The following is a 23,428-nucleotide window of genomic DNA, read 5'->3' on the forward strand; positions in this document are numbered from 1 at the left end:
ACATTTTCAATTCCCCCCTTCCAAATGTCAGTAACCAACAACTGTTCCCATCACAACATAAAACATGGCTCAGTTAATACTCTAAGCATTAATGTTATACCATGGTCCCTTGGACTATATTAAATCCAACTAAAGTGGCTGCCTAAACAAGACTTATCAAAATAGGACTCCAGTGAAAGGATTATTTAAACCACTTTGCTTACCTGGTAGACAACTTTCAGCTAAAACCAAGGCACCAGGCAGAAAAATCAATAAAACAGTCAGAGAACATATTTACAGAACCGCTCTGGTGGTGTAGAGGGATAAAGCCCAGACTACGGCCCAGCTGATCTGCGTTCAAACAGTGGCTCTGGCGACCGACACAGTGGCAGGGAAGGGATGGCTGTGGCCATCCAAGTGGGAGGGGACTAGCTGATATGCTCCCTAAAGGGAGATGTGGTCCAAAGGGGGGAGGTGGTAGACGTAATCAACAGTTGAGGGAAAGGAAGTGGATACATTAAAAAAAAAATCCCTTCTGGATGGAAGCAAAGATGAGCAGAGTCCTGAGGACCTACGTTCAGCCTCAGCGATAATGGAGTATGTCTGGGGGGGGGTTGGGGAGTAGCTGGTAGACCAAGTGCGGACATTGGATACTGGGGGCTGGGCAGGTAAAACATAAGGTCCAAGGGGACTAGAAAAAAAAAAGAACACAAAAAACAAATTTCGAAACTTTTCACATGTAACACAAGCAAAGTCTTGTTCAAGCTAGCTACTCTTATTACAAAATGGTTTAAAAATACATACTCCAAAGTCAGATGTTCTACAACTAACTGATTACATTTACATACTCACAGTTTTGCTAACTTCATTTTTTTACAACACACTCCATGTCACTGTGGCCAGGAAACCGGTTAGCCCCTAAATCTAGGCTGAAAACACACACATTTGATCTTTACGATAAAAGTTATCAATGTACCATCCAACAAATCTAAAACATCAAAAGTAACATTTCTAGCAAATCCTGAAGGTTTAGGATTTTTGCTCAGAAATACTTGCGTTGGTATTTTTATACCTAAAGCACAGGCTTTTTCATCAGGTCAACAGCAAATGATGAAGATGTGATGGAAAAGAGAAAGGCAACTAAGAACATGTTTTTGGGGGTGTAATGAGCTGGCAGACTTTAAAAATCCCCTACAGAAGACTTTAGTCATAAAGATAAGGGAGTAAATGGTTGTAAATAAGAAAATTATTCTATTCAGCAGGGAAACAGGAGCAGAATTGCCAAGACATAGTAAGGCCTTATTAAGTTTATTGCTATGGTTGCCAAAAAAGCAGCTACTCCAAACCAACTGCATATGAAATATTGACAATTGTAAAACAGATAAAATAAATGAAAGAGGAATCTTTAGAAAAAGGAAAAGAACAAATAGAGAAATAAATGGAAGTTTTGGAAACAATACATGGAGAATAATGTTCAGGAGGAATGAGGTTTAAGGGAAGGCAAGAACTGAGTAATTTATGTAATGCTGGAATTTATGTAATGCTGGAGTGAATGATAACTGATAAAACGTATACTGCACGAACATAAAACAAACATTAGTATGGTTTGTTTTCTTTGATATTACTGTACATGTATCTGTCACTTCTAAACAAAAATGTGAAGTTTAATAAACATGTTTAAAAATACAAAATTAAAACAATTTAATATTTATAATTATACTATATTTATTAATATTTATAATTATATTGTTATATTTATTAATAATTTAAATAAAAATTAAAAACATTTTTAGTCTTCCTGGTACAGCTTACATTAATGCACAACAAAATTCAATTAGCTCATCTATAGAATATATTCACACTAAAATAGTCATCCAAAAATCTACACCAAAAGTTATAATGCTCCAACATCTACAATGACATTGTAGAAGTGTATTCAAAATAGCCCATGTATAGATTTGCATACACTAGAGCAAACAGAACTCTTGTCACAGTACCATACAATTTCAAACATTCATCGTAATAAAAAAAATCTTCATCAGAACCAGTTCCAACAACAGTAATAAAATTCAGTGAATTTAAAAGTATAATTGTTTGTCCTTTCCAACCAAAATTTGAGGGATCTTTAACATCTAATGTCACTACATAAACAATCTTCTGGGAAGCAGATATCAGTCACCTCCTCAAAAAAAAGTGTGTTGTTTCCTTAACAGCTGAAATCTGCTCCAGTAAAGGTTATGAACACATTTCTAAAAACATCAGACGCTGCAGAGATCAACAAACCCGTGTCTGAAATAACGGGGTGTCCTGGAGGTTACTACCAAGTCTCCTAGGAGCCTTTGGAATCACTGTCCATTTGATTCAGGTACAAGTGTAGCTGCAATAGCTTAACAGGGTAGCATACTCACCATTGGAGCTGGAAGATTAGAAATCTGTGGGTTTTATATCAGGTAGTTGTATTTCAGTATTCACAATGCAACAGCAGCATGGGGGGGGGGGTGCTGCATTCCTAAGTGCCCCACCCTTTGGATGGAGCGTTAAACCAAAGCCTCTATTTACTTGAGCTGGTGGTAGCTCGGATGGATGTAAAAGATCCCAGGGCACATAAACAAAAAAGATAAAATGATCAACGGTGGGGGTTAATCATTTTATACCATTTAAGAAAACTTGAATCCATTTAAACACATTTTTTTTAATTCATACTTAAAATTATTTACAAGTTATCAATGCAAAAGAATGTAAAGTGAAATTTTCACCACAAGGAACTTCGCTTGACCCCATGACGTGCATGTGCAGAGTACTATCTGATAGTACATGTAGGTGCTGAAAAGCTCCTTTGGCAAACGTTTTGGGCTGCTCCTTTTCAGATTATAGCTTTTTAACAATACTGCTTTCCCAGACATCCTGTCAGAGGTTAAACTGCAAACGTTAACCTCAGTGAAGCAGACCTAAGTAAAGTACATGGTGCATCCATTAAAATCTATGCACAGACCTCACATTATCCCTCAGTCGACGTCACTGAGGGAAACACAATTTATTTTGGCCATTTTTAATAAAGAGCTTACATACCTTTTTTTGTTATAAGATGACTCAAATACAGATAAAAAGTAACACAAGTGCAACACAGCACTTAACCCGTTAAATGCCACAATGAAGCTTGTAAATATTAATTTTAACAATTCTATTTTCTTTATTCTTTTATATTTACCCTCTATCCCCCAACCTTTCGTCCACAGCCATCTTCTTATTTCAGCTAATACCTATACAATCAATTCTTACTTTTTTTTTTACACAGCACCCACACTGTCAAACAGTACCCTACATATTTCCCAGACAATTTATTTATTATTTATTTATTGTGATTTGTTAACCGGGTTGGTCCAGCTGAGCCAAAGGCCCATCTTCAGTGGAGACCCGAGGAGAAAAGCTCCAGTTACAATTACAGACATGCTAAAAAAACAGTAATTAATACAAAGACTAAAAATTGCAGTAGCAATATTGACAAAAAACATTTCATTAAATGAAATAAACAAAAACAATACATTTATATACAAGTTTCAAAAAATCCAATACAACAGCAGCAGGATAATCCCAGAGTAGGAATATTTACAAGAACCTGATCATAAAAGAGCAAGAAAGAAAGGCAGACAAAAAGAGAGAAACACTTAAAGTAATCAAACACAGAATTTAGGAAGAAATCAGTTCGAGACCAGGTTGGAGCTTGGGAGAAACACTTAAAGTAATCAAACACAGAATTCAGGAAGAAATCAGTTCGAGACCAGGTTGGAGCTTGGCAAGGGCAGGACCAGCTCTTAAGAAGGTAGTGTCTGAGATGTAGTTTGAAATGGGACTTACGGGGGATACTTCTCATTTTAAGTGGAAGGCAGTTCCAGGTGTGAGCTACAGAGTATTTATATAGGGACTTGCTGATATTTTTTTGACAGTTTGTAAATATCAAGATGATGTTTGTCAGATGTACGAAGTTGGCGTCGGGGGGTTATAATATAACAATATTTGAGATGGAGGGACAGGAAGTGGGATTATAAAGAACTGAGTGTGATATGCAGTTGAAAGAAACAATTGTTTAAGGAATTCAGGCCATTGTAATGATTTAAGGGTTAGGCAGTTGTGGGATTTGTAAGGGAGATTAGAGGCGAATCTAGTTATTTTATTGTATGTTTTGCTCTAGTTTAGAGAGAAGTGAAGACTGAAGGTTAGTAAAAACTGGAGCTGCAAACAAAAGACAGGGTAATAGGAAAGACAGGGCCAGGGAGGGTTTGGTGGAGGGTGAAAGCAGTCTGTGGTTACGGTACAGGAGACCAAGTTTCTGGTGTTGTTATGCAATGATGGATATGTATGTCGAATTTTAATTTGTCAATTATAACACCAAGTAATTTAGTATGGGGTTCTGGTCTGATAGTGGTATTGCTGAGGGAAGTACTAGAGAAAGTGGATTTGTGTCTCGCCAGTGTTTTAGGAAGGAAAAGTAGAAGTTTTGGTTTTTTTTGGATTTAGAATTAGTTGATTATCAGTGAGCCAGGTTTCGATGGATGTAAAAGTGTTTTGGGTAAGAGCAAGGAGGTCTGGGATGCTGTGGGCAGAGGTAATAAGGTCATCGTCATAAAAGTGTGGAGAGGGTGGTAGTAGAGCATAGACTATTAGTAAAAGTACTGAACAAGAGAGGACCCAATATAGAGCCTTGGGGGACACCGGTGTTAACAGGAAGAAACAGGGAGGTGACAGTTTTCCAGCGTATAGATTGTTTTCTATTAGATAAGTATATAGAAAACCAGCTTAAAGGGGGGGTGGAGAGATGAAGGTCAGAGAGTTTAGTTACCAGTTTAGAGTGAGAGACGGTACCAAATGCTTTGGAGAGGTCGAAGAATAAACAGGAGACTAGTAGGTTGTTGTCACGGGCTTCTGCTACTGTTCGGGTGAATGAGACTAGAACTGTTGTACTCTGTTGGGGTATGAAACCGTGTTGGGTGGGAGTAAGAAGGCTATTAGATAGCAGGTGTTTAAGTAGCTTGAGTGTGGACACTTTGTTAGAATTTTGGAAAAGGGGGACAGTACAGCAATGGGACGATAGTTGGATGGCTCACTGGAGTTTCCTCCTTTGTGAAGAGGGATTGTGTAGAAGGATTTCCATACATCTGGGACAAGAGATTCAGTAACAGAATGATTAATAATAATAATAATAATAATAATAATAATAATAAGGTTACAGACAGGGTAAGCAATAGCATTGGCAGCAATTTTAAGAAAGTAGGAAGGTAGATTGTCAACAGAGGGAGAGCAGGGCTTAAGCTTATTTAGTTGGGATTTGATAAAGACAATAGGAACGGGTTGTAGGGAGAATGTATTGGAGGAAGGAGGAGTGAGATGTTTTGTTTTATATTTGTAGTTATCCAAGCAAGGAGATTTTCTAATGTAACCATGTTATCTGTCTGAGATGGGATGCAGACACCTATGAAGCATGTGTTTTTGTAGTTATTTAAGTTTAAGAAAGTTATGAATATTTCTTTTTTGTTACATTGTAATAATATAGGAAAGCTAATTCTCCATCATGTTTGCCTTTTCCATCTCTGCTTTAATTATGTTGTGTGTGGGGAGGAGGGTCAATCTCTCTTCATCTTAGGTGTGTGGTTTAAGCCAAGTTTGTTATGAAGATATGAGATAGGTAGTTGGCTATCTATAAGTTTATGCCTGTTATTTTATTCTTTAGGTTGCATGTGTTCATACGGAGGACATTACCTGCATTGTGGCTGATGGTTTTGGGATATCCTCTTGGTTCTATGAGGGTTATAGTTGTTGAGGCAACATAGGGGTTTTGGGAGAAATGGTGCTTCAGTTAGGGTTTACAGCTTTTTGTCTGTAGGTGTGTTTCATGATGGTATTTTATATTTTACTTTGTTGGTGTTTTTATTCCGGAGCTAGAGGTTCAATAGTAACACATTTTATATATATATATATATATATATATATATATATATATATATATATATATATATATATATATATATATATATATATATATATATATAAAATCTATTTATATGGATTCACTAGACGATCTCGAAATACTGAAATGTCAGTGCGCCAGGGGTATATAAGATACAGCCGACACCATTTTCTTCAGTTTTTCTTGCCCCAGATGTCAGGTGCCCCCAAATAGGTAGGCAATTCAAATTGCTAATAAAACATACATAAGAAAAGCAAACAACAACTTCAGTTACCAGCAAATACTCCACATAGGTAGTAAAGGGTAGAAGACATAGGTACATACCAGCAAGTAAGAGGGGAAGGAGGGAGGGTAACCTGGACTGCAGCAGTGTTTACACTCGAACATCTACATTTATGGTAGGTACAAAACTGTACTATGTTCATCGTGTTACACTGCTGCAGTCATTACACTTGGGTAGAATCCCAAAGCTGAGGTAGGGCGGCTGATTCTATAAGGCATTAGGGGTGGCTATAAGGCCCTGTAGCACTGCAGTGGCGAAGCCAGCTCTGGATTTAGAGTAGAGAGGCAGATGGTAATGCTTGGTGAAGGTATGTACAGAACTCCATGTTGCTGCTTCCAAAATGTCCTTGGTAGGTACTCCTCTGAGGTAGGCAGTTGAAGTGGCTGTTGCCCTGGTGGAGTGAGATCTAATGCTGTTAGGTACAGGTTTCCCATGGTGTGTATAGCAGAAACGTATACAGTGTCCTATCCATTTTGAAATGGTCCGTTTTGAAATGGCTTTTCCCTGTGCTCCTGCAGCATATGCTACCAATAATTGCTCAGATTTTCTGAAAGATTTGGTTTTGTCCAAGTAGACGTGTAACTGCCTGTGTATGTCCAAAGAATGCAGTAGTCTCTCCCCTTTATTCTATGGATTTGGATAAAAAGTTGGCAAGTGAATAGTTTGGTTTAGAGCCACACTTGATACCACCTTTGGCATAAACGTAGGGTTAGTTCTTAAAGACACCCTGTCCTGGTGGAAAATGAGGAAAGGTTCCACTGCCATTAGTGCCTGTAATTCTGAAACTCTTCATGCTGATGTTATTGCCAGGAGCAGAGCAGTTTTCCAAGAGATGTACTTTAAATCTGCTGTGTTAGCTGGCTCAAAAGGAGGTAACGCTAATTTTTCCAACACGAAGTTGAGGTCCCAAGTTGGAGTAGGTGGTCTACGGGGCGGTCTTATGTTTTTAGCCCCTCTGAGGTACAGTTTTAACAGAGGATTAGAGAAAATTGGTGGATCCTTGTTGTAATGAGCAGAGATGGCAGAGGCGTGGATCTTGATGGATGAAAAGGAGAGGCCTTTGTCCAGCAACTCAGTTAAATATTGTAGTATCTGAGGAATATTTGGGACAAGAGGGCCAAGGCTGTGAGCCTGGTTCCAGGCACAGAATCTATTCCATTTATCCGAATAGGCTTTCCTGGTACTAGGCCTGGTACTAGGCTTTCTGGCCTCCAGAATGACATCCATAACAGCTTTGGAGAGAGGCATTGCTTGCTTGACTAAGGAATCTTCCATGCAGCCAGGTTTAAAGTCTTTAGCTGGCTGTGAAGTATCTGATTGTTGTGCCGAGTCAGAAGATGTGGGATTTGAGGCAAAATCCAGGGTGGTCCTTATGCTAAGTTCTTTAAGATTGGGTACCAGTGCTGGCGTGGCCAGTCTGGGGCAATCAGGATAATTTTTGGCTCTTCTTGCCTGGCTTTTACGAGTACCTTTGGAAGGAGAGGTAGTGGTGGGAAAGCATATACTTGTAGGTTTTTCCAGCTGAATGAGAGGGCATCCACTTTCCATGCTTGTGGATGGGTAAGTCCTTGTGCAGAATTTCTGTAGCTGGCAGTTCATTGGGGATGCAAACAGATCTATGTCCGGGCTCCACCATTTCTGTGTTATCATTCTGAATATCTGTGGATTCAATTCCCATTCGTGGGGATCCATGATGTTTCTACTTTAGTCATCTGCCAGTGTGTTTTTCTCTCCTGGCAGGAATTGTGCTTGCAGATGAACTTGATAGTTTAGAGCTGTGTTACACAAGGTCATGGCTTGTCTGCAGAGGGGATAAGAGTGAGTGCCCCCTTGATTGTTTATGTACCACATAACTGTGGTGTTGTCTGTCTTTAGTAGTAGTTGTCCTGGATGCAGAAGGTCCTTGAAGGCTATAAGGGCATTATGTACAGCTAGCATCTCTTTTTGATTGATGTGAAGATGCCTATGTTCTGCGGACCACTTGCCCTGAATACATTTTCCTGCTATGTGTGCTCCCCAGGCGTAATCTGATGCATCTGTTGTCAGTGTTTGCCTGGCTGTGGGTTGAGTAAAAGGCTGTCCCTTGTTGAGGTGACAAGCTTGAGCCCACCATCGAAACCTCCTGTTGAAGGCAAAGAATTAGTGGTATAACTGTTTCCAAACTTTGACAGTGTTGAGACCATACACTCTTTAGGTACCATTGTAGTTTTCTCATATGCAGTCTGGCATATGGAATTAGTAGTATGCAGGATGCCATGTAACCCAATGCCTGCAGAATTTTTCTTGCAGGGAGTTGGGTTCTTGTTGTCATCAATTGAAAATATTGAGTCAGTTGTCCTTGCTTGTCTGGCGTGAGATAAGCCATCTGGGCCGTTGTATTCAAGCTGGCACCCAGGAATATTATCTCTTGTGAGGGCACTAGTTTTGATTTCTTTTCGTTTACTGTGTACCCTAGGCAACTTAATAACATTTTTACAAATGCCAGATGCTTTAGAAGAATGTCCTTGCTCTCTGCTTGAATCAGGCAGTCATCCAGGTACGGATACATCTGAATTACTTTCTGTCTGCAAAATGCAATTACTGGTGCCAGGCACTTTGTGAAGACCCTGGGCACAGTAGATAAGCCAAAGGGCAGTGCAGAGAACTGATAGTACATTGAACCAGCTATGAATCTGAGGTATCTTCTGCAGTTTTGTCTGAAAGGGACATGCAGGTATGCCTCCTTGAGGTCCAAGGTTACGAGCCAAGCTTTCTTGCCCAGCATGGGAAGAAGCTGCTGTAGTGTCAACATTTTGAATTTCAGAACATCCAGGTAAGTGTTTAGAGTAGAAAGATCCAGAATGGGCCTCCAGGCTTTGTCCTTTCTGGGAACCAGAAAGAGTCGAGAAAAATCCTTGTCCTTGCTCCTGTGGTGGCACCTTTTGAATAGCTCTCATGTCCATGAGTGTTGTCATTTTGAGCCTCTGCCCATTGATTTGGAGGCAGATTTGGCATTCTTTTTAACCTTGGCAGAGTGTGAAAGTGGAACCTGTAACCTTGAGATACAATGTTGAGAACCCATTTGCCTTTGGTGATCATATGCCAATTGTGATAGAAAAGTGCCAGTTTTCCTCCCAAGGGGGCTGCCAAGAGACAGCTGTTTGGCAGCTGCGGTGGGAAGCCATTGGGGCTGTTTTTTATATGGTTGGGGCCCGTCTTCCCCTTCTTTCTGGCCTGATGCACCCCATTGTCAAGGCCTGTAAGGACCTTGTGGTTGACCTCTACCTCTTGGACGTCTGTATCTGCCCCCTTGAGGTCTGTCTGTAACTGGAAAGGTCCAATTCTTTGTTGGCCAATTTCTGCTAAATCGAGGAGGCTGAACCTGTAAGAAATCCTTCACCGTTTGCATAGATTTTGCCTTATCCTCCATTTTCTTTAATACCTCTTCTGCCTTAACTCCAAATAACACATCCTGCTGCACAGGTGCATCCAATAGTTTTGCTTTAACATGATCTGGTAATGTATGTTCTTTTAACCAAGCAGGTCTTCTAATGACAGAACCTGTAACTGCTGCTCTACAGGAGGCCTCTAAAGAATCAAAACCACATTGCAAAGTATGTTTTCCCACTTGTTCAACTGCATGCAATAAATCCTGCATTTCCTTAAAATTAGGAGGATCTGAATCTGGAAGCATTTTTTGTTTCAACTGAGACATCAAAAATTGCTGATATTTTAGCACGTGAAACTGGCAATTTAAGGCCCTCATTGCTAAAGTTGCAGATGTATATACTTTCTTCCCCATCTGTCTAATGCTCTGGAATCTCTGTCAGAGGGAACTGGATTCTTTGCTGATGAGGCCTTAACCCCTTTGGGTCCCTGAGAAATAGTTTCAGGGTCAGCAACAGGGCTTTTATAAAGAAATTTGTGTAAGTCAGGGACTCTGTAGTATCTGTCAGGCTTAACTGGGGCTGGAGGTAAAGAATCAGGATTTAAGCTGGATTCATTATACACATCATCCACAATATCTAACACTGGCGGAATAGCAAGGGGTCTGTGTTGAGGTACTAAAAGGAAGTCTCTGAGCCTTTTCTTGGATTCTGAGTAACCCTGGCCTTCCCAATGGAAATGCTCCCTCATGGTATGTAAGGTTTCCCCAAAGGAGTAGTCCTCTGGCGGAGAGGCTGATGGAATTGATTCCTCAGCATCAGAATCCTCATAAGGGGGTAAAGAGTACCCTAGGTCTGAGGACGAATCAGAAGAGATGGACACCTGGTCGGATGAGTCATAGTCTGCATCCTGTCTAGGCCTTTTATCAGGAGGGGGATGGGACCCCCTGATCAGAGTGATTAGGTCTTCGGCTATTTTCAGCATTTGTTTCTTAGGCATGGAGGCCTGTCCTGGAGAATGCTGTATTTGTTTCTTTGTTTTTAAAGGAGGTTTAGACTTAGCAGAAGATTTAATGCTCAACTGAGTAGGTCGGAAAACACCCTCTGAAGCTACGGGTTGTTCAGCTACTCCGGATCCCTCTGAAGGGTTAGTTTCGGTAGGCTGAAAATCTTGTGCATCCGAAGGCCCAGCCATCTCCACGTGGGAGTCGGAGACGGCCTGTGGTTCTACAGAAGCGGTCGTCAGGGGCTGCGAAAGTGCCTCGCTGAAAACTGGAGAACCGGTGACTGGCCTAGAAGAGGCTTCGTCGTCAGTTTTGGGCCTCGGATGCCTATCCTTGTCTTTGAGCTTTTTATGTATTCCGGTCGTTGGAAGTTCCAACGGCATGGTGTAATTGAATTTTCTGCCAAAATAATGTCGGGCAAAATCAAACCGACATTTAATAGTGCACTTGTTAAACCTAGCACAAAACCAACAACCAGTGATGTCGTGGTCTGGGCCTAGGCATGGGATACAATAACAATGGAAATCCTTATGAGGTATTTGCTTCCCACAAGAAAAACAGTTATTAACTTTTACTGACATTGGTCTGAGGCAAGAAAAAGTTTCCCCAATGGGGTACTTAGCTTTGTAGAAGACTTCGGTTCTGGATTCGGAATGAAAATCTCAGGAGACGGCCGACCGGCACTTGCGAACTGCTTTTGCTTCAGGCACCACACGGCAAGAAAGACAGAAGAAAATGGCGTTGGCTGCATCTTATATAGCCCTACTGCACTGATGTCAGGGAGGAGGCGACAGCAACCAACGCCGGACCAAGACTTTGGAACTCAGGCCGACTGGGGAACCACCTGACGGCAGGATAACCCAAGTGTAATGACTGCAGCAGTGTAACATGATGAACATCTTGGGATTTCTGCGTCGGATGCTGTCGCCTCATCCATGATGTCAGGTCGTCAAGGGTATAAAACATGCAGCCGACACCATTACATCAGTTTTTCTTGCCCCAGATGTCAGGAGCCCTCAAAATAGGAAGCAATTACATGGTGTGGAATACCTCCAGTAAAAAGTAAATACCATTGCCATAAGAAATAGCCAAAAAAATGATAGGTGGAAAGAATAGAAAAGACAGAGGGCTGGAGGGAGGGTAACCAGGACTGCAACAGTGAATGCACTCTAACATCTACATTTTTTGTAAGTGTACACAACTGCACTATGTTCTTCATTTTTCACTGTTGCAGTCATCACACTTGGGTTGATTCCCAAAGCTGAGGAAGGGTGGAGGCAGTCAAGAAATATTGGGGCTGGCTAGCAGGCCTTGTAAGACTGCTGTGACAAATCCAGCTCTGGATTTAGAAAAGACAGGTAAAGTGGTAACGCTTGGTGAAGGTGTGTACAGAACTCCAGGTTGCAGCTTCCAGGATTCCCTGGTAGGGACTCTCCTGAGAAATGCTGTAGAAGTTAAGGTAGCCCTAGTGGAATGGGTTTTGATCCCCTGTGGGGTAGGTTTTCCATGGTGTCTGTAGCAGAAATGGATGCAGTGTGCTATCCATTTGGAAATGGTTTGCTTTGAAATGGCCCTGCCCTCTGCCCCTGTAGCAAAGCTGACTACCAGCTGGTCAGTTTTTCTGAAAGGATTAGTCCTGTCAAGGTAGAACCTGAGCTGTCTGTGCACGTCCAAGGAGTGCAGGATCCTTTCCCCTTTATTCTTAGGATTAGGGAAAATGATTGGTAAAATGGATGGATTTTGGTTTAAAGCCACATTGGATACCACCTTGGGCATAAATGATGGGTTAGTCCTGAGGGAAACCCTGTCTGCATGGAACATAATGAAGGTTCCACAGCCATTAGCGCCTGCAACTCACTCTTCTTGCCGAAGTGATGGCCAGAAGTAAGGCTGTTTTCTAAGAGAGGAATTTTAACTCTGCTGTAGCAGCAGGCTCAAAAGGGGGAAGCGTGAGCTTCGCTAGTACAAAGTTAAGGTCCGAGGCAGGGGTGGGAGCTCTCCTCAGAGGCCTTAAGTTGTTTGCTCCTCTCAGGAACTGTTTGACGAGAGGGTGAAAAAATAGAGGCGGCTCAGTATTGTAGTGAGCTGAGATGGCAGAGGCATGAATTTTAACTGATGAGAAGGGATAGGCCTTTGTGGAGTAGCTCTGCTAGGTAATCTAGGATTTGAGGTAAGGAGGGCACAGCTGTGACCTTTTCTTGAGACTGGCTCCAAGAACAATATCTTTTCCATTTTTCTGAATAGGATTTCCTAGTACGAGGCCTTCTGGCCTCAAGGATGACATCCAGCACCTGTTTGATGAGTGTTGCTGGTGGTGTATTCAGGGAATAAGCCAGGATGCAAGGTTCATGGTTTGCAGCTGTGGATGCAAAATCTCTCCCTCCTGCTGGGACAGCAGGGAGGGGGGTCTGATGTAGGTGCCAGGATGGCACTGCTGTCAGACTGCGTAGGAGTGGGTACCAGTGCTGGTGTGGCCAGTCTGGGGCAATAAGGATTGTCCTTGGCCTGTCCTGTTTGATCTTGAGTAGTACTTTTTAGAGGAGGGTCAGAGGGGGAAAGGCAAAAATTGAGAGGTTTTCCCATGTAAAGGCTAGGGCATCCACTTCCCACACTTAGCTGAGGGGATTTCTGGTGCAAAATTTGCTCAATTGATGGTTTTGAGGGGAGGCAAAGAGGTCCACCTCTGAAGTCTCCCACCTGCGGATTAAAAGTTTGAATGAGTTGGGTTCCAGCTTCCACTCATATGGGTCCAGTAGATTTCTGCCTAAGTCATCTGCTAGTGAATTTTGTTTGCCTGGCAGGAATTGAGCTTGCAGGTGCACTTGGTTGGTCAGGGCTGTGTTCCACAAGGCCATGGCAAACCTGGAAAGAGTGTAGGAATGAGTTCCCCCCTGCTTGTTTATGTACCACATAATTTTTGTGTTGTCTGTCTTACCCTTGTCCTGGAAGAATAAGGTATTTGAAGGCGGTCTGAGCATTGTGTACAGCTAACATCTCTTTTTGATTGATATGCAGGGGAATTTGTTCTGGGCTCCATTTGCCTTGAATGCATTTGCCTGCCATGTGAGCCCCCCACGCGTAGTCTGATGTGCCTGTTGTCAGGGTTTGGGTAGCGAGGGGTTGAGTGAAAGGAAGTCTCTTGTTGTGGTTGCATGTCTCTACCCGCCAAAGGAACTCTGCCCTTAGACAAGGAATGATAGGAATCAGTGTTTCCAGGTCCTGAGAATGTTGACACCAGAGACCTTTTAAGTACCACTGAAGTTTCCTCATATGCAGTCTTGCATATAGAATTAGTAGAATGCATGAGGCCATGAACCCTAGGGCTTGCAGTATTTTTCTTGCAGATAGCTGGGTTTTGGTGGCCATTAATTTGAAGTAGTTTGTCAAATAAGTATTTTCCTGGAGTGAGGAATGCCATCTGGGAAATTGTGTTCAAGCTTGCTCCCAGGAATACAATCTTTTGGTTGGGCACCAGTTGTGATTTCTTTTCATTGATGGTGTACCCCAGAGAAGTTAGAAGTCACTTTACAAATGCCAGGTGCTGAAGTATCAATTCCTGACTGTCCACGTGAATCAGGCAATCGTCCAAGTATGGGTAAATTTGAATATTTCTCTGCCTGCAATATGCAATGGCTGGAGCCAGGCACTTTGTAAATACCCAGGGTGCAGTAGATAAAGCCAAAGGGAAGTGCAGAGAACTGATAGTGCATAGAGCCTGCCCTGAAACGTAGATATTCCCTGCAAGATTCCTTTATGGGGATGTGCAGATTAGCTTATTTTACGTTTAGGGTGACTAGCCAGGTGTCCTTGGCTAGCAATAGGAAGAAGCTGTTGCAGTCTCAACATTTTGAATTTTGGGATCACCAGGAAGGTGTTGAGAATTGACCGATCTAGGATTGGGTGCCAAGAACCCTCCTTTCTGGGCACCAGGAATAGTCTGGAGTAGAAATCCTGTCCCCTTTGCTCTACAGGCACAGGCTGAATAGGCCTGACACTGAAAAGAGAAAGTACTTGCTTTTGAGCCTCTGCCCACTGGTTTGGAGGATGGTCTGGCAACCCGCTTGGGGTTGGCAGTGAGTGGAAGTAGAATCTGTATCCCTGGGATACAATGTTTAGGACCCACTAGTCCTGGGTAATAGACATCCAGTTCTGTGCAAGCAGGGTGAGTTTTCCTCCTAGAGATGCTTGTACTTGGGCTTTGCTGGGAAGGAAGACAGACAAGTCATTGTGAACTTTTTCCATAAGCGGGTGGCTTACCACTCCCTGTTTTAGTGAGGGAGCACTCCATTGTTTAGATCTCTGCATACCCTGAGACTGTAGTCTTGGTGGCCTGTTGCCTCTGGGTTGGGACTGAGAATGCCTGGGAGGGACTGGAAAGGACCAGTTTTTAGAAGGCCAATGCCTACTGAATCTAGGTGGCTGCACATGTAAAAAATCAAAACCACACTGCAAAGTATGTTAACCAACTTGGTTTGCAGAATGCATTAGCTGTTGTAAATCTGGTATTCGGGCCGACTGAGGGCTACCTGCAGACAGATTAACCCAAGTGCGATGACTGCAACAGTGAAACACGAAGAAAATCCAATGTTGCCTTGCCCATTAGGGAGTCACCAGGAAGATTTGAGGCTGTTCCTTCTGAATTTTCAGGATGACTCTTTGAATGAGAGGGAAGGGGGGAATTGCATACACGTACATCCCTTTCCAAATGAGCGTCCACCTTCCAAGCCTATGGGTCTGGTGCCCTGGAGCAGAAGGTTGGGAGCGGTCTGTTCATGGGGCGGGGGCGAAGAGATCCACATTCGTAATGCCCCATCGATGGACTTGATCCAGAAACACTTCCCTGTTCAGCATCCATTCGTGAGACAGGGTCATGGGTCCTGCTTAAGGAATCTGCCGTCACGTTGTCTGTGGACAGGATATATACTGCTTGGAGAAGGATTTGTTTCTCCAGTGCTACTTCTCAAGCATGCAATGCTAGTCTGCACAGGAGGTAGGACCTGGTCCTCCCCTTTTGCTGATGTACCACAGCACAGTGGTGTTGTCTGTGTACCACCTCAGGGTGCCTGGGAGAAGTTGACCCCTGAAAATATCCAAAGCCAGTATCAAGGCTCTCCTTTCCCTTGACATTAATGTGATCCTTTTGTTGAGTGGGGGTCCAAGCATTCCTTACTCTCCAATGTCTTAGGGTTGCCCCCAGCCTTTGTCTGAAGCATCTGTGAACAGGTGTTAGTTTGGAGGTGTGGGCACCACTTCAGTTCCTTGGACAGGCAAGGAAGTATGGGGATCATGAACTGTAGGGGATGTAGGTGTTTCCAGATATTTCTCAGATCCCACTGAAACTTCCTCATGTGTAGCCTTGCTAGAGGGACTATGGGGATAGTGGAGGCCATGAATCTTAGGATCCTGAGGAATTCCCTGGCTGAGATGGTTTTGAGGGGAAGGATTCCCTGGAAGAAAGATACAAGGGTCAAGATCTTTTCTGGTGGCAGGCAAGCCATCATTTCCCTTGTCAGAATCAGACATCCTAGAAACACCTGATCCTGAGAGGATGTTAGGGAGGACTTTTTGTGATTTATGGTAAATCCCAGGCCTGTAAGGAGGGAGATGGTGAACTGCAGGTGTTGCAAGGCCATGGAACTTGAAGTAGCCTGGACAAGGAATTTGTCGAGATGGGAAAAAAGCTGTAGTCTCTTCGTCTTGGTGAAGGCCATGACTGGGGCCAGACATTTTGTAAATAGTCTTGGGCCGTAGAAATACCAAAGAGTAAAAAGCACAAAACTGATGGTGTGCAGAATCCACGGAGAAGCAGAGGTACTTTCTTAATAGTAGATGGATAGGAATGTGCAGGTAGGCGTTCTTTATGTCCAAGGACACTAGGAATGTCTGAGGCAGAATGAGTGGAAAAAGGGTAGGGAAAGACAGCATCCTGAAGAAGGGAACTAAGAGGAAGGTGTCGAGGTGGGATAGGTCCAGGATGGGCCTCCAACGACCTTCCTTAGGACCAGGAACATATTCTTGAGTACAATCTCTTCCTTCTTGCAGAGGGGTGCAACCTCTTGAATGGGTCCTTGAGCAGAATTGGGAGGAAAAGTAAGATTTGGTCCCTGGCCGGGGGAGGAAAAGTGGGATTTGGTCTCTGGCCGGTGGAGGAATGCCTTTGGGAGAGGGTCTGGTCTCCCAGGCCATGATGTAGCCCTGTTTTATGATAGCTAGGACCCAGGACTCCTGGGTAACCTGCTTCCAAGTGGGAAGGGAGAGGAGCATGGAAAGAGGGGTGTCTGGATGGAGGGCCTGGTAGTCACAGACTACCAGGCTTTCCCTGAAAGGACTGTTTAGTGGGTGGAGTAGAGGAGAGGAGAGAGACCTGGAAGACTGCTGCTTCCTGTGGCCCTTTCTAGGTTTAGTTTGCATTCTCTTAGTTGAGGACCTAACAAAAGAAGTTTTAGCTGGGTAGTTTTGCTGAAAGAGTGGACCTGGGGAGACAAAGATATGTCTCAATTCCTGCAGTTCCTTGCCTTTGGTCTGGAGGGTGTTAAAGAGTTCAGCAGCAGCTGACCCAAACAGGTTTTTGTTATCAAGGGGCACATCTAAGTAGCTTTGCTTTTATGTCAACAGGGCCAAGTTGCATTCTTGCAGATGTTTCTACAGTGTCGTAGCTGCACTTGGAGTGTTTGGTCACTTGTGTGCAGGAGTTCAGGAGAGAGGAAATCTTGGCTTTAGCAGAAGAGTCAGGGATTTCTCCCAGTTGCTTGACCATGTCTTACAAGACAGCCAAGGAATACTTGGCCATGTGCATCTGGTAGTTGATTGCTCTTACTGCTAGGGTGGCAGAAGTATCAGCTTTCTTTCCCAGACGTTCCATTATTCTGCTTTCTATCAGAGGGCAGTAGAGAGGAGGATGGTAGTAACACTGAGGTTTCGTCGGTGGTCACAGAAATAACTGCAGGGTCTGCAGAAGGGGCTTTATACAGGAAGGGTGCCTCCTTGGGCACCTTATAGAATCTGTCTGGATGTTAGGGTGCTGGGTGCTGTGAGTCAGGATTTTTGGAAGCAGCCAAGAAGGCATCCAGAAAGGGTGTACTGGGGGCACAGCAGAAGGGCTGGGAGACTCCAACTGTGGAAGCTCATAGCATCTCTTTGTGGTCTCAATAACTTCACTGCTGTCCCATTTGAAAAAAAAAATGCATTTTGGTGATGGTCTCACCAAAGGTGAGGTCCTCATCAGAGGAGTCAGTGCCACTGACTCCTCCTCTGGTGAAGCATATCCCAGAGGAGAAGTGATCTGAAAAGTATATGTTAGGGATTCATCGTCCTATGAATCCTCTTCTGGGGAAGAGACGTCTGGAGCAGGCCCTTTAGGGGTAGAGGGCATGGGGGTCTATGCAGGAGTCAGGCACTGACGCAAGGCCAGAAATGCATTGAGCAAGCCTTGGGTGAAGGCCTGCCAATCCAGACTCTGTTCAGGCAGAGGCTGAGAAATCTGTTTAGTTTTCTGTTTCCTCTTCTTATGGGTGTCTAGAGAAGAGGATTCAGAAATGCGGTGGAAGGATGGAGGGCTGGACGCCAGCTGGCACTCCATTACATAAGAGACTATGTTCCTCACGTACTACTACTTGGGAGACACCATGCGGACCCTCAGATATAATGAGCCTTGGTTCCCCCTCAGCAACCTAATCGGATGGCTGAGATACCCTCCAGAATGTGACCTCAGGCAAAAGAGAGATTTCTTCCGGGGCTTACACCAAAGGAAGCTCAGAGGACTCTGGCTCTGACTAAGGCACTTCACTGGCCTTGAGAGCAACGCCTGGAGTGGAGGGCGCAGCAGTCGTTTGAGTATCTGATTTTCAAAAGTATAGTTTTAACGCTGCAAGATAGCTTCTGAGGGTCTTGGGGACAAAGGCCTGATAAATACTACAGGTGGTATGGTCGTGTTCACGGCCCAGACAGAGTTCATGAGAATCCTTATGTGGAATTTGCCTTCCACACCTACACTTGCCCTTCCTACCTGACTAACTCAAAACAGTAGCAAGTAACAAACAGAAAACCCCTAAGGGGTACTTATCTGAAGATGGATGCAGAAACGCTTCTATTGGCAATGTGATGACCACAGCTGGCAGTCACACACTACAATAAAGTTCTGAAGAGGCGCTGCGTGCTGACGTCCACTTTATACCCAATATCAGTTTATGACCCATGACATCATGCGCACCCTAGTGGTAGCATTTAACTTTTGTATACCGGCCAGACGTGCGACAGTTCACCAGAGGTAAACTCCCTGATGTCATGAATACAGCAGCATATGAATAGAAGGATATCGTAATTTTCCTGAACAACCCCCCCCTCTGTTATACCATTTCCATTCTCATTTCTGGGCAGCCCCTCCTAAAAATGATTCCTGTAATCATTCCACACCTTTTATACAGCTTCTCTGGTTGGGCAGTAAGTGATTCGAGCATGCATAACAACGTAGGACCTATGGTTCTCCTCCTATCTCATGGACAGGCTACAGTCTGTCAGATGGTAAACTTCCTGCTCCCCCTTGCCTATCTATCTTATCAGGAGTCCCCCAGGGCTCTAACTGGGGACACTTCTCTTCAATAGGTTTACTAATAAGCTCCACACATCCTGTATCCAGCCTTCTTCTCTTATACCTCTATGTTATGGTGACGACTCTACACTGATCTTCTATTACATGTTTCATCTCCACACACTTACCCAAAATTCACTCCTCTCCACTGAAAGATGGCTTACTGAAAAGCAGCTCATCTTAAATCCAAAACCAAACTCCTCCTTCCTAGATCACTCAACCATCTCAAATCCATATTTACCATTTCATCACTCAACAACACTACCAAAGTAGGACCTCACACTGAGCAAGCTTTTTGGTACCATAATTGACAATCAATTAAAATTTGACCTGCACATCCAACAGTGTATGAAAACACACCAAAAACTGGGACTGCTCCTTAGAAACAATAAATTCCTTACATCATACTCTAAACTTACTCTGGCTCAGGCATTCCTACTACCTTCTCTACTCTACGCCACACCTATCCTCACTAACTTACAATCCACATTACTCACCAAGCTTGAACAAACTTATAATAAAATGGCTAGGTTCGCCACCAACCAACCTTACAACTCACACCACTGTCTTGCACTTAAGAAAATGCAATGGCTAGAATTCCCCCAATAGCTTCTGCTATCACAACTACATATCCCACACTCCCTACGCTACAACCCTAATTCCTGACCCTCCCTCTCTACTATCCTGTTATACCACTTATCATTCACTCCGCAGCACCAACATCTTGATATCTACAAACCCAACAAAAACATTGGCAAACTCATACACTCTGCGTCCCTGGCCTGCAACAACCTCCACTCCAATGCAAGAAACATCACACACATACACCATTTAAAAAAAAAGCTAAAACACTACTTATTAAACTCATGGTCCTGCCCCCGCCAGGACCCTACTTAACTCCCCCCAATCCCTCTAACTTTTAGTCAACAATTTCAGTCTTTTTACAGTTTTTACTCTTAACGACTATTTCAAGCATATGGAAGTCTTACCTACTAGATCAATACCAAATGTTCTTGTGCAGCTACACTCCATGTAAATGAGTATTTTAATAGTTAGTTGATTGTAATAACTGTGCGTCACATTCTTATAACGATTGTAACACCACCTGTACATAATTATTCTCTCATTTCTTTTCTCTCAATGTTACCTTCCACCTACTTGGACCTACATAACTTCTTTACTCGGCTATGTGTACCATCAGTTGTGTTTTTCTTTTTTCCTTTTTCTTTATTGAATCGATAATCTCAAATGTGACTTCATTACTGTTTCTATGTACACTGGAGCTTTTCTCCTTGGGTCTCCATTGAAAACGGGCTTCTGGCTCAGTTGGACTAACCCGGTTAACAAATGTCAAATAAACAACTATTGACTGCTGAAATATTAGAACATTTTATAAAACCATAGAAGCCTGCATCCTTTAAATGCTTCTTGTATTTTTTTTTAATTTAGATTTGATATACTTTCTGCACACTGACTATTTTAAAAAGGGCATTCCTGAAAAACACTCTAGTCAATATTTCACACAGTAGCTCCAGAAATGAAATACACTGCAGTGGGGACAGAGGCATTCCTGTAGGGTTCCCACCTGCAGCTCAAAAGATTAGCCAGAATACCAGCACCACACACTGGTTTTTGGACCTTTAGGGGGTTGGGAGGGTGGCCTAATGGTCAAGGTGTTTGCATTACAAACACAAGGTACAGAGTTTGAATCTCACAGGGGTAATTGGCTAGGCTTAAAATGGCTTGCAAGGGCAGTTAGCCTAGTACTAACCTACGAACCTATAAAATCATAAGTAGCAGCACTCTCCAGACCTAAAGCAAGCCAAACCAAGCCAATACCTGCCACAGAACTGCCAGCTTCCTCTACCAAATGCTCGTACTGCAAGCAGAAATACTACTGTGGTTCACGTACCCCTCTGCTTCATTACCACTTAGCAGCAAAGCCCTACCAACACTACAGTCCACCCACCTGACTGGAATACATCAAATGTCCTATGGCCTCTAACCATTATGCAAGCATAACATTTACAAACTATATAATACAGTACTTGTTTACAAGATCCTGCATTCTGTATATCCTTCCCAGACTTAAAAATAGGCATAAGGAATGGGGTACCTCTTTAGGTCACAGAAAGGTTTAGCTTAACATGGAGTACAGCTGCACAAGAACATCAGGTATTTCTGAAGCTATTTGCTTGTGCATGTGCAACAAACCCCTCTGTGTGGAACTATAGGATGCCTTGTAGCCTAAGTACAGACCGTTGTGCAGCAGTCTGTAGGAGACAGCAATACAGGTACAGGCTTCAAGACAGTTCACATAGGACTTGTATTCTTTTTGTCAGGAACCCCTGTGGTCTCTCACTTCATTTCAAGTGCCTGGTCAGGTACATGGTGAACAGTGCACTGTACTCGATGGCTGGTCTGATAAGAGAGGAGTACTGTGGAACAATGACCACCATGTACCTGGAAACAATGCCCTTACAAGTTGCGCAACGTAGAATGATTTTCTTACCACAGTAGACAAGCGGTGGTCAAAGGTCAGGTTACTGTCAACATGTACTCTCAGCTCCTTGGCCACTGCGTCTACTTTTAGGGGTGTATTATCAATGTTGTAATTTCCAGGGGTGGACACATTTCCAAAGGGTACTTTTATGCATTTTTCACACTGTATTTTAAATGCACAGTTCTGGCACCAGTTGTTTGACTGCATCAGGCCCTCTTAAAGGGTATCTGTGTCTTTACGGGTTTCAGTGATCATGCCTAGATTGCAATTACCTGTACAGTTGATCAGCCAGAGGTCCGTGATGTTTGTCTTGACTTCAGAGAAGCAGACGGCAAAAAGGAGAGGGACCAGTACCACACGTGTGGGACTCCAACAGTGACTGGCCTCTTGTTGGAAGTAGATTCCCCTACCCTAACTTCTTGTGTCCTATCAGTGAGCCAAACTGGCTTTTCATTGCACAATACTGGAGTTTTATGTCTAATTTTGCAAGTATATCTACAATGCCAGAGTGAGGTATTATTGAATGCCTTGGCAGGCTGAGGTAGGCAGTGTGTACTGTTCTGCCCTCTTCCATAACTTCACTAACCAACAGGTTAAGTAGGCATGACCTGCATTTGACAAAAAGTACAGTTGTGTACACTTACCATAAATGTAGATGCTAGAGTGTATTCACGGTTGCAGTCATCACATTTGGGCTATCTGCTTGCAGTAGCCCTCAGTCGGCCTGATTATCAAAGTCTTGGGTCCTGCGTCAGTTGCTGTCTCATTTTCCATGATGTCAGGTAGTCGGGAGTATAAAGTATGCAGCCGGCGCCATTACATCAGTTTTTCTTACCCCAGATGTTAGGTGCCCCCCCCAATGGGAAACAAATATATATATATATATATATATATATACATATATATACACACACACACACACACATACATGCACAAGGTTATACCTCCCGACAAAAAAGCAAATACACCAAAAAGCTTTTAAGTACAGCAAAGGAGAAAAGAGGTATAGCCAAAGGAAGTCAGGGGGCTGGGGGGAGGGTTTCCAGGACTGCAACAGTGAATACACTCGAACATCTACATTTATGATAAGTGTACACAACTGTACTATGTTCTTCGTGTTTCGCTGTTGCAGTCATCACATTTGGGTTGAGTCCCAAAGCTGTTGCAGTCAACACATTTGGGTAGAGTCCCAAAGCTAAGGATGGGAGGAGGAATTTAGATAGCATTAGGACCAGCTATAAGGCCCTGCAAGACTGCAGTGGCAAAGCCAGCCCTGGATTTAGAGAAAATAGGCAAAAGGTAATGCTTGGTGAAAGTATGCATAGAACTCTAGGTAGCAGCTTCTAGGATGTCTCTGGTAGGGACACCTCTGAGAAAGGCTGTAGAGGTAGACGCAGCCCTGGTTGAATGTGGTCTTATCCCCTGTGGGATAGGTTTTCCATGGTGCTTATAGCAGAAATGAATGCAATGGCCTATCCACTTAAAAATGGTTTTGAAATAGCCTTCCCCTCTCCCTCTGCAGCAAATGCCACCAGCAGTTGTTCAGATTTCCTTTGAAGTTTAGTCCTGTCCAAGTAAAATCTAAGTTGTCTGTGCACATCCAAGGAGTGCAGTATCCGTTCCCCTTTGTTCTGTGGATTAGAAAAGAAGGTTGGCAAATGAATGGACTGATTAAGGGCCACACTGGATACCACCTTGGGCATGAAAGAGGGATTGGTCCTGAGGGACACCCTGTCCGCATGAAA

At 43.4% G+C, this 23,428-nt stretch overlaps 1 protein-coding gene across 4 annotated transcripts in view; it reads right to left on the minus strand.

The window, feature by feature from the left end:
- The window catches only part of TRIP10 (thyroid hormone receptor interactor 10), a 1,409,323-nt gene that overhangs the window by 181,187 nt on the left and 1,204,708 nt on the right, over positions 1 to 23,428 (minus strand). The gene's annotated exons all lie outside the window — the stretch shown is intronic.

Source organism: Protopterus annectens, chromosome 9.part0 (genome assembly GCF_019279795.1).
Source record: "Protopterus annectens isolate FY-2018-M chromosome 9.part0, PAN1.0, whole genome shotgun sequence".
Lineage (NCBI taxonomy): Eukaryota > Metazoa > Chordata > Ceratodontiformes > Protopteridae > Protopterus > Protopterus annectens.